The sequence below is a fragment of the Cryptomeria japonica genome, chromosome 7 (genome assembly GCF_030272615.1).
Source record: "Cryptomeria japonica chromosome 7, Sugi_1.0, whole genome shotgun sequence".
Taxonomy (NCBI): Eukaryota; Viridiplantae; Streptophyta; class Pinopsida; order Cupressales; family Cupressaceae; genus Cryptomeria; species Cryptomeria japonica.
Window position 1 is genome coordinate 809,674,462 of NC_081411.1, and position 12,758 is coordinate 809,687,219.

Genomic DNA, 12,758 nt, shown 5'->3' on the forward strand with positions numbered 1-12,758 from the left:
TAGATTAGGTCTGTATGAAATAGGTATCTCACTATAGAGCTTGTGAGTGCAAAGGATAGAATATTGAATTAATGTTGTAATGCATTGACGGAGAACTATCAAGGATCTAATCAAGCATTCTGTGCCATCTTCTAGGTCATTCACTTGTTGATTACTAATCTCTTCGACAAGTCTGGAACCCTTAACTGGGTAGGCCCAGCCAAGCCTATTGCAAATCCTCTAACAAGGTGGTTCACAGTCGTGGATCTGAAATCCTTTAACAGGGTAGTCTTTAACAAGACTTATCTCCTAACAGAGATTTGGATTCCTAACAGGATCTATTCTAGTGAAGAATGTTGTAAGGCCTTAACCGGTCTGGTTACTATTCTGCAGATAGTTGACTTGTGAGTTTTACTTATAATGGTTTTTCCCATTTGGGTTTCCACATCAAAGTATCTTATGTTATGGTGATTGTGCTTTTGTGGGTGAATGCTCTATTTTCTATTTGGCTTATTTATGTTTTAACCAGTTTATTGTTTAAACTACTACACCAGTCTGCTGGAAAATTGTTTAGGAGTTTGGTTAAGTTCTTAGGCATACTAATTCACCACCCCCCCCCCCCCCCCGCCTTTTAGTATTCATCAATTGGTATCAGAACCAACCTTTCTATAAGTCTAGCCACTTGGAAGGAGATATGTGGGAATACAACATGAGGGAAATCACTCACTGTCTAACTGAGTCTGAGAGAGCCTATGATGAACTCAAAATCAAATATAAATCCTCTTTAGCCAAGAGAAGAGAACTTGCTGATCAATTGATGAAATTTACTAAAAACAACTCTTCTGATGAAGCAGACATGGAGGCCCTAGTCAGAGAAGTGGAGAAACTAAATGAATCCAAAACTAACCTAAGGAGGGAGTTGGAAGGACTGACTATCAGGATAAGTTGGGAGCTAAAAAACAGAAGAAAAGTTGAAGATTTAGTGAAGGACAAGGAGCGTGAGATCTCTAAGTTGAAAGAAGAGATTGGTACCATCACCGCTCATCTGCAATAGGGTAATGAAGAGAAAGAAGAAATACAAGTAGACCTCAATGCTACTATCTCTCAAAATGAAACCTTGATGAAAACTAATGATGCTCTTTCCAAGGAACTTGTTGAATCAAAGGAGATACTTGCAAAGTTCAACCAGAGTGCTGCTACACTAGAACAAAAGTTGGAATCAGTGAAGCCGTCAAAGGATACCACTGGACTTGGTTTCTCTACATATGAGGAAGGTGAAACCTCTAGAGCCAAGAGTAATGCACCAAAGGAGCAATCAGCACCTAAGAACAACAACAAGAGAAAAGGTAGGTCAAAGTTTAAACCTATATGCTTCAACTGTCATAAGGAAGGACATACTACCAGTGTATGTAGGAGCAAGGCTTACAATAATTTTCCTTACATACAAAACAATGTGGCTAGAATTAGTAGATTTAATGGTCACTGTTATGCATGCAACAAGTTTGGGCATAGAGCTTTTGAGTGCAAGTCGATTATGAACAACTCTGGAAGTTATGCACCAGGATCTAAAGGAATTGTCCCGGAACCTCCTATGAATCGGAACCCAAACCAGTACAAAACCTATGATGACTGGTCAAATGGTTATGGAGCAGAAAATAGTTGGAGAGCAACCTATTTGATCTATCGTGGTAGTGGTCACATTGCTGGAATATGTAGAAGGAAGAATGGAAATGTGAACACTGGACCATGGAGAACACTTGGTATGGTATGTTATCATTGCAACAAACCGGGACACACTGCTAGAGCATATAGACTGAGAAAGAATCCATCGGGAGACATACCGATCAACCCAAAAGAGACGATCAATGTTGAAACTATTCAGGCGGATATGGATAAAACTTGGAAAAATAAATCTAAAGAGAAGCCACAAGATGTACCAGTATCCGCACCCAGTGTAGAGATCCCTGAACCGACAAACTAAGCTTCGAAAAGCTTAGGGGGAACATATCGGTAACAATGTCTTGAACCCCTGGAGTATATTGGTAAAGTTCCTTTATCGGTATTGGTTACCTATCGACCGATGGAAGAAACAAAGTGGTAAAAGGAAAAGTTAGGGTTTGTGCCCTAACGATGATGCATTTATTATGGTAGGTAGGAGCATATTTAAAAGTGACTTTCATTATCATTTTTACTTACCTATTTTCAAAGAAGAATTTCTCTAGCTTGAGCAGATTAACAAGAGCGATTCATCTTGCATTTGAAAGAATTTAGGAAGATAGCTTGCACAAGATTTTTGCAGCCATTCAGAGTGGAGGTCAGAGTGGTAAAACAAGCTTTTGGAGAAGTGTGTTGCATTCGACATCGGTGTACCCTAGTTCAAAATCGGTGAACCCTAGTCTGGAATAATAAGGTATTTTTCATTGAATCACTCTCATTATTTGGAATTATCTTGATATGGCTTCTACATCTGAAATCCCTTCTAGTTCTACTGAACCTAAGGAATCATCTGAGTTTCTTAGGAGGAAGGTGAAGTACAATGCCCTATCTCAAATTCCTGCCGGATTCATTGTTGAAGGGGATGTTTCAAGATATATTGATTGCAAACTAGAAGACCTAGGGTCTCTAGTGATTCACTCTCACCTGAGTCTATTCTGTGGAAATGATAAGAAGATTAAACCTGAGTACAATGTAATCAAGAAGAAGAAACTTCACAATGCAGTATATTTTCTTGAGGAATTTACTGAAGAACGCATTAGGATTATTCTTAGTAGGGTTCATGGTGATAATATGTACCTTGAGCGAACCCATGATATTACACCAGAGGCAATTCATGTCGTGATCAGTTTCTGCAATGTTGGGGAAGTTCCCATTCTTTGCAAGATCACCAAACCCAAAGTGATAGAGCTCACCAGTTCTGTGAGCGACCAGCGGGCAATGACTGTAAACACCATTAAAGATGACTTGGTGAAATATGCATGCATGGTAATTGGGTATAGAGTATTCTATGCGAGTAGAATGAATTATGTTCCTACAGTTGTGGTGCATGCTGCTTATAGGATGATCAAGGAGAATGCAGAATGTTACTTATGTACTTGCATGCAGAAATAACTCATGGAGAACCTGAAGTCCATCAAAGTGGACAAAACTTTGAGGTTTAAGTTTTGTCAACTGCTTGTCGGTTTGTTTTTCTATTTTCAAGGATATTTTCTAGGAGTTGGTGATTTTCAATGGTCGAGTGACCTACCAGTTTCCAAACAAATAAAGGAGAGTCTGCGAAAAGTGGGAGTTGCGTATCCGGAGACTCTAAATAGGTATTTTGATGAGTTTAGACTAAAGATGAACCAGAGAATGAGAATATTAGGTGATCTGATTAAAAAGTATGAAGAGGATATATGTTTCACAATCAAAGTGGATCACTGCATAATAGAAGCAGTTGAGCCCAGAGAAGATGAAGTTGAGCCTATGGGCTATGAAGTGGTAAATGATATACTCACAGGGTATGCATCTACCCTACTTGCTTCACAATTGGATCCAAAGAAGAAGAGGACCGGTACTTACTCTGAGAGCATCAAATCTATTGAAGTATCGAAGCAGAAAAAGAGTAAAGTAGTGCCATCGGCATCAACATTGGTTACATCTGCTGCCAATCCTAGAGTGACCAAGAGGTCACCAGCTAAAAAGAAACTGGAGGCTATTCTGCCAAAGGTATTCGAAAGGAAGAGAAAAACTAGGAATAGTTCACCAGATTTAGAAGACACTAAATCGAAGATAGAAATGAAGAAGACAAGGAAATCAAGCAAGAAGATGAAGTCCACCAGTAATGTACCAACAACCTCTGCACTAGTAAATATACATGTTGCTTCTTACCAGCCTATGACTCACTTTCAAAGAATTATGAAGACTGTTAAAAGGAAAGTACTTGATGATCTAAAGGATTATTTTGATGATCTTAGCGATAGTGAAAAGGGAGAAGTAGAGCTAGAGGTCATTAAATATTTGTGTGATAATGATCAGTCTCTGATTGACATTAAACCTATTGTTCCTAATTCTTTGTATAATTATTTGGATAATAAATGATGCATTGTCATTGAAAAGGAGCAAGAAATTAGGGAAGAAACCTTTTCCTAATATTTTCCTGATGCCTCTAATTCAAAATTATATGAGATTATTAATCAGTATAAAGGCAAATTTTTCATGTGAAAAAGAAGACTTCAGCTACTCAGTGGCAAAACCTTTGAAGCTAATCGACTGGTTGAGCAAGAGCCTGACCTATCCACAGCCAAATTGGATGAAATCTTTGACAGTCTGGGTGAAAGAATAGCAGATCAAAATGAACCAATTGATGTTTAAAATGAACCCATTGATGTTGATACACTAGATGTTGAGGACACCACTCCAGAGAAGGAGAAAGATAAAAAGGAGAGAGTAGAGAAAGAAAAGGATGAGAAAGTGGAAAAAGAGAAACAAGAGAAAGAGAAACTGGTAAAAGAGAAAGAGAAGAAACAAAAACAAGAGAAAGAGAAAGCAGAGAAAGCGAGACAAGAGAAAGAGAGTAGAGAAGGAAGCAGAGAAGAAGAAGGAAGAGGAGAAGAAGAAAGAAGATGAGAAGAAGGAGAATGAGAAGAAGGAGAGTGGAAGAGGAGAAAGAGAAGGTCGCCAAGGTAGCCAAGGAAAAAGAAGAAGAAGAGGAGAAGAAAAGACAAGAGGAGATCAAGGCAAAGGAAGGAGGATAGACTCCTAAGGCAATCAGAGATCAAGCCAAGCAAGTTGATCCCACTGGTCCCACCAATTTGACTCTTGCCTATCTTACTCAATCGGTTGATGAAAGTGAGATACTAAGGAGCATTCAACTAGCACAGGTCAGATTGGAAGAACTGAGGAAAAAGAAAGAACAGGATGTCATTCAGTTTGTTGTTGACACTCTTTCCAATCTAATTTTGGGTACTAACCTTCCTAGTACTGATTCCTTGCTGGCCAAGTTAAAAATTCTTTACAGAGTGGTAGATGATCAACTACAATCTTTAGAAGATACTACCTAGGTTTCTGCAAAGAAGAAGCATGAAAAAGCTCTAAAAGATTCATTAGTAAAGCAAATGGATGTAGACAGAGAAAAACTACTTGAGCAGAAGGATGATATAAGTTTAGATATGGGTGAAGGCAACCTACTCTTGAGAAAAATCTACCAACCTCACCTATTTTGTGAAGATGCTCTGCAACAGAAGAGTTAACTCCAATCGGAGTTAAAGAAGTATATCAGAAACTTCAAATTGCCATATGATTCGTTCACAGTGTATGGACAGACTGTTCACACTCACCAGCGTCAGATTGCAAAGATTGAATCAAAGATCTGCAAGCAGACTCAACAGGAGCTCCAGTTACTTTTATTACCAAGATTGCAGGTTCTTTAGAAGTGCTTCCTCAACTTGGAAGCTATTACTATAACACAGGAGGTGAGCACTATCAATGCAATGGAAGAATTAGCCTTCCAGATGAAGATAGAGAGTGAAATTGTTGCCTCACTTCTTGATTCATGGTCTTCAGACATGAAGAATTTTCTGAAAAACTTTAAATCTCTTTTTGAGAACTTTTACTCTTCATTGTCATTAACATATACTTTGTTTTATGCAATATCACTATGGTAAATTTTGGTGAAACGGGGAGTGTTTGCATTACTTTGTCATTGTTGGCAAAGGGGGAGTAGTATTGAAAATTTCATGCATATACTTGTAATTTTTGCAAAGGGAGTAGTGTATATGCTTAGGGGGAGTAATTTTGATTATGGCATCTATTTTTGTTTTGTAAGCACTTAGATGTCAAAAATTTCCTGTGTTGCCATCAATGCCAAAGGGGGAGATTGTTGGTATTTTGATGATTTCTAAATTGTTATTGTCATTGATGGACACACAATTATTTTATGTGAGTTATTCTCCACCAGTAATATGTGTTGTGTTGTTCACACTGGTATTATATGTCATTATATGTATAGTCTTTATTTGTTGAAGACTATCGGTGTTTTGAAGAAGAAGCTTACCGGTCATAGTGGTATGAAGGCCTCAAGCGGAACGAAGACCCCTAGCGGCAGTTAATCTTTTGATCAAAACATTATGTTCCACTTTTCTAGTCTTATTCATTAAACCGGTAATTGGTATACTATGCCAAACTAGTATAATTGTAAAGTGTGATGAGTTATCATCCACCGATACTTTAGCGGTGTTTCTGTGTCGTATTACCAAATATGTCTAGATGCATTGTACCTAGGAAATTGTAGTATAATCTTATTGGACCGACATGAAAGCAGATTCCTATATGAGGACATCATGTCTAGGGTTTTGGAGGATTGATGTGTGCGAGTATTGTAGAGAAGATTAGGTATGTTCAAAATAGGTATCTCACTACAAAACTTGTGAGTGCAAAGGATAGAAGACTGAAGTAATGTTGTAATGCATTAATGGAGAACTGTAAAGGATCTAATCAAGCATTCTATGATATCTTCTAGATCATTCACTTGTTGATTACTAATATCTTCGACAAGTTTGAACCCTTAACCAGGTAGGCCCAGCCAAGCCTATTGTAAATCCTCTAACAAGGTAGTTCATAGTCATGGATCAGAAATCCTTTAACAAGGTAGAAGATTAACATGACTTATCTCCTAACAAAGATCTGGATTCCTAACAGGATCTGTTCTGGTGAAGAACATTGTAAGGCCTTAACCAGTCTGACCTTAATAATCTGGTTACTATTTTGCAGATAGTTGACTTGTGAGTTTTACTCACCACGGTTTTCCCATTTGGGTTTCCACATCAAAATATGTTGTGTTATGGTGATTGTGCTTCTGTGGGTGAATGCTCTATTTTCTATTTGTCTTATTTATGTTTTAACCAGTTTGTTGTTTAAACTACTACACTAGTCTATTGGAAAATTGTTTAGGAGTTTGGTTAAGTTCTTAGGCATACTAATTTACCCCCCCTTAGTATTCATCAAAAACAATATTATTACAACATCATTACCAGTTACAATTGACATCAAAGACAACAAAATAGTTCATCAATGCAATCTTCATGCAAATGCCAACAATTAGATCACTACAAATCATTACAGATCATTACAACAAATTTCAAGATAGTTACAGTCATTGAATGATCATAACACATCACCGCACATTGATCTGATAAGCTGTCAAACCCTTATCACATTCTGCTAAGCACTTCATTGTTTCCCCAAAATTTGGATCCTTGTACATGCTTAAATGAAATCTTATCATCACACATGGTTTGTGACACATCACCACTAAGTAATGAACATGATAAGATTCACTGCCAAACCATAAATCATCAATAGTCAAAGATCTTTATACCAGTTATCAAACCCTTCATTGAATATACAATAGTCAGTTACAAACATGACTTCTGATTCTTGAAACATGATGTGGTTCTAGTCATAGACTCATTATAATGTTAGAAGCGTATGTTTCAAACCGTAATATCTAACTCAACATGGATCTCTACCCCAACCATCTCCTTCAGTGTTCCTGCTTACCGATTCACTGTCAACTTAGCAAACATTCCATTATCGGTTAGGCTTAGATAACTTAGATAACTTGGATGATATACAAAACATGAACAAACATGGTTAACATCAATGAAAACACAAATAACCAATCATAAAGCATCATATCATAATTATATCATCACCAACAATCCTTTAATATATCATTACCAATAGTCCTTTACTGGTACACCATCATCTCCATCAGTTATACCAATATATCAATTGTTATATGCATTATGCTCTTAGTTCAACACTACTCTCTATTCTGGTTCTCTATCTGCTTCTGCAACTTCTGTTCATGGTGGCTACCTCCTTCCTTCATCAGCAGCACCACACATAGACATACATCCACCTTTCTTGGTCACAGATCACTCTTCTAATATACTATTTGTCTCTAGTTCTACAACTACTCACATATCTCACTACTTTATCTCACCCTTAACTTCCACAACTACTCTTCACTGTCTAACTAATCCAGCGAGATCACATTCACTACTCTACATTGATCTACACACTTGTATTCATTCTCTCAGTAAATAGATCAAGTTTCTAGATGTGTCAACCTGTATTCTACATCAACTTTCAATCTGAGTCTTCAATCTGCTAGATTCAACCAAGAGGACTTGATCATAATCGTCATTGTGGTGGTTCCACATGCCACATCATCTCTATGTCCTCTCTCACTAACCATCTCAGTCCAAAATGCATTTACTATATTGCACAGTCAGCTCTGCATAGGAATAATTTTCCCTCCAACTGGAATTTAAAAATTAATTCATTCTTGTCCTAAGAGATCTAGCATGAATCAGATTTGATCTCCCTTCTTGAACTGAACACCTGCATTAAATGATTTTGTACTGAGTTGCTAAATATCTCCACTGTATTAGATTGGATTACCTGTATTGAACACGTCTCCTCTATTCACGGTACCTGGTTCACTATATTTGGAAAACTCAATCTATCCCATAGATTTGGTTCTGCCTCAATCAATCATCTTGAGCCCTACAATTAACTATAACAATTTTTCCATTAATACACCTCTATCCTCAATCGACCTACCCTAAAGAATCGACATCAATCTCCATAGTTACCGACTTCTACATTGATTGAATCGACCAACAACCTCTTCAGTACTTCAACTTTCCTATTTGACCACTTGGATCACACATCACCATAGTTGGCATCCAGATAAGATGGTCAAGTTCGGTCATTAACCATGTAGATCTCTGCATCTGTTGGCATGCAAATGTGTCCTCAAAGTATTCTTAATCTACCCAATCTACATCCAGGTCACTCAATCAAACTAGGTCAAACATCCACATGGATAATCAGACAACATTTGTGGCATGCTCAGATTAGTCGAGCATCATGTTGTGAATAAATTTTGTTTTATGCAAACATATTGCACCTATCGGGTTTACAATAAGCTATTATGTTGATCAACTCTGTCAAGTGGGTTTTTCTTTCTTCACATTCATTGCCATAGTTATCCCAAAGTCGTATTGCTCAAAGCTCCATCAATATAGTTTTAACTATCGGGTTAACATTTTGACTCTATTCCGCCTTCAAAACTTATCCCGATGACCTTGTGAAGCCTTTGGTTCATTTTGTCAGCAAGAGTTATTCTGACAAGAAACTAACCTTGATTCCACTTACCGCCATAGGCTATCCCGAGCGAAGAACTTCCAAGCCAAGAGACCATATATCGGAATAGCCATAACTATTGGCATAAAAAAAAATGTTAGATTGACAAAATAGGTCATTCTGATGCCACACTATCTTCCTCCCTTTATCGACATAGGTATCTTGAAGTGCATACTCCACAGTGATAGACTTCATTGGCTTAGGATACTCCACAAAGCACACCCATCAGAATAGCTAACACTATTGGCTTAGCACATGGACACTACCCCATCAAAACAAACTTATTCCGATGACTCAACTTGAACCTACATTGGCATAGCTACTTTGACACTAAACTCCAAAGACTTCCTCCATATCGGCATATGTTATTCTGATGAACCTACAAAGGGGTCTTCTCTACTTTTTCTTCTGTCGGAATAGTTTACACTATCGGCATAGTAAGAAGGTGTCATTCCACCTTCAATAGTTACTTTGATACGAATCTTTGGTCACTTGGTCGACATAGCTATTCTAACACAATGATGTCAGAGTAGTTAACGCTATCGACATTAACCAAAAATGCTACTTCACCTTTGTTTTCAGCATTTCTATCCTGATCCGACAAAACAAAAACTCCACATGACCTAACATCGACATGACTTATGCCAACAACAATTTCCACCTCACTATTTGGTATCGGCCTAGCTATTCCGATATGACCATCTGCGAAGATCTTATCTACACAACATAGATCGGTATTAATTATCCTGATATGATAACTTGAGCAGCACAACACTTGATCGATATAACATAGTGAGGTTTTGTCGATATACAAGATTTGTTCTTTTCACAACTCTACCTTCAGGACATCCAACATAGACACATCATATGGCATTGTGGGAGTGTTAAGAACCGGGAAGGACAACTGAGAGGGGAGGTGAATCAATTATCAATAAATTACAACCTAAAACCAGTTAATCCAACTTAAAACTTAGTGTCGGTAAAGAAAACGTAATATCGGTGGAACAGATTAATAGTTATAGCAGTACCAGTATAGCTTAATGCATGAAACAGAAAGAGAAACAACATCCACAACACATGACACATATATTTTGACATGGAAACCATGTAAGAGGAAAAACTATGGTGGGAAACCTTACCCACAATTAGATGATACTACTGTAGAAAGTAAGTAAATACAATAATGGTGTCTACACATGCAGAAAGGCCAACTGCCTAGAGCTCATTGCTCAATCACAAAATAGGAGTCACACTAACTATAATTGGATGGTTAAATCCAATAACAATGTACTGCTTTAGAATAGCATCTACAATGCTGGATTCAATACCGGTTTAAGCTCTAACCATGAGTGCCAAAACACCTTCATAACCTTTCCTTCAACCTTCAGATAATATCTACATGATTCGCACAAGGATCTGCTTATTTTTGCTCTTCAATGATCTTCAATATTCACACACACTCATAATATGATCTTCAATAAGATCTTACAATTATTTATACAAAACCCTAAGACCTTGTGATTAGGTCGGCTCACTAAAGATATTACATTTAAATAAATTACCAATAAGTCTTGATGCGATACAATATGTCGACCTCAATACATTTACACATTATTCAGTCAATAAACCATTACCAAAATGTGTCGTGCTGATCTGGAACATGATATCTTGTACTGGTCCATAACCTAGACCTATCTATCGGTAAAGGAAAATATGTGAACCCGATTAGTCCAATAAGGAAAACACCAAATCCAAACATCCAATCCATGTATTCAACATAACTCAATGATCTCTAGATGATAACAAGTCATCATCAACTTCCGATGAAGCATATACCGGTGACTGTGCATAAGCCAATATCCATGTCGGGACCACAATGTGCCCATTCAACAATAAACCAATATAACCAGAGTGCCAAATCAATAATGTAGACCTCTAGAAAGATAAGTGTTGACATCAATGAAAAAACCAATGCAACACATGATGAAGTCATCCATAATACCAACAATATCCCCCTTTGGTATTGATGGCAGCACTAGATGGAAAAATATCTAAGTGCCAAAAATAGAATGCCAAAAAACAACAATCTCCCAAAATAGATCAATACAAAGTTTTGTGCCAAAACAGAAACAATATAACCAAAACCAAAAATACATCTCTCCCCAAGTACAATGTTTTTTGATAGATATCTCTCCCCCTTTGACATCAATTGCCAAAGCAGTTAATAATAAAAACATAACATAACATATATCTAACTACTCCCCCTGAGAAGTAGCTCTCCTTCATCAAGACTGGAAAAACATTTTTTTGTTAGTCCCTGTCGGTTTGATGCCAATTTTCATCATTCAAGTCTCTGTCGGTGGGGAAATTACCCTAAGCTTCTCTCTGAGATATTCAAATGCTTCCTTAGGAAAAGGTTTTGTAAATATATCTGCAATTTTCTCTTTAGTATTCACATAAACCAATCTCACTTCATTTACTTCAACATTCTCTTTCAAAAAATTGTACTTAATAGAAACATGCTTTGTTTTAGAGTGAAATACCAGATTCTTTGATATATCAATTGCTGCTGAATTATCACAATGAATAATTACCGTTTCTTTGCATTTTACCTTGATATCCTTCAATATTTGCTTGATCCATAATACCTGAGTGCAATTAGTTGTTGCTGCAACATATTCTACTTCTGTTGTAGATAATGATTTACAAGTCTGCTTCTTGCTTATCCATGAAATTAATCTTCTGCCAAGAAAGAATGCACCGCTAGTGGTACTCCTTCTATCATCCACACTCCTACCCAATTTGCATTTGTATATGCACATAACTCAAAATTTTCATCCTTAGGATACCATAAACCAATATTTGTTGTGCCTTGTACGTATCAGAAAATCCTTTTTACTGCACTTTCATGATTTTCTTTAGGATTGCTTTGAAATCTAGATACAATACACACTGCATTCATTATATCAGGTCTAGTTTGTGTCAAATACAGTAATCCTCCAATCATAGATTTGTACCTTGTCAGATTTATAGGAGCTGAATCATCCTTTAATGTCAATTTATCTATTGTAGTCACAGGAGTGCTTATCGGTTTGGAGTTTTCCATACCAAAGTTCTTTAGGAGTTCCTTCAAGTATTTTGTTTGACATATGAATATACCTTTATCTGTTTGAGAAATATGCAAACCTAGAAAAAAATTTATCTCTCCAATCATAAACATTTCAAATTCTTCCTGCATCTTGTTAGCAAAGTCTTTACATAACTCTTCTTCACCTCCAAAAATGATATCATCCACAAATACTTCAATAACCAAAATGTCATCATTGGTTATTTTGTAATTCAATTTGTTGTCAATACTACCTTTAGTGTATCCAATCTTTAAAAGATATTTATCCAGTCTAGCATACCAAGCTCTAGGAGCTTGCTTCAATCCATATAAAGTTTTCCTTAACCTGCAAACCATATCCTTAACATCTATTAATGAAAATCCATCAGGTTGTTCAATGTAAACTTCCTCTTCAAGATCTCCATTCAAAAATGCACATTTTACATCCGTCTAATAAACTTTATAGTTCTTATGAGTTGCA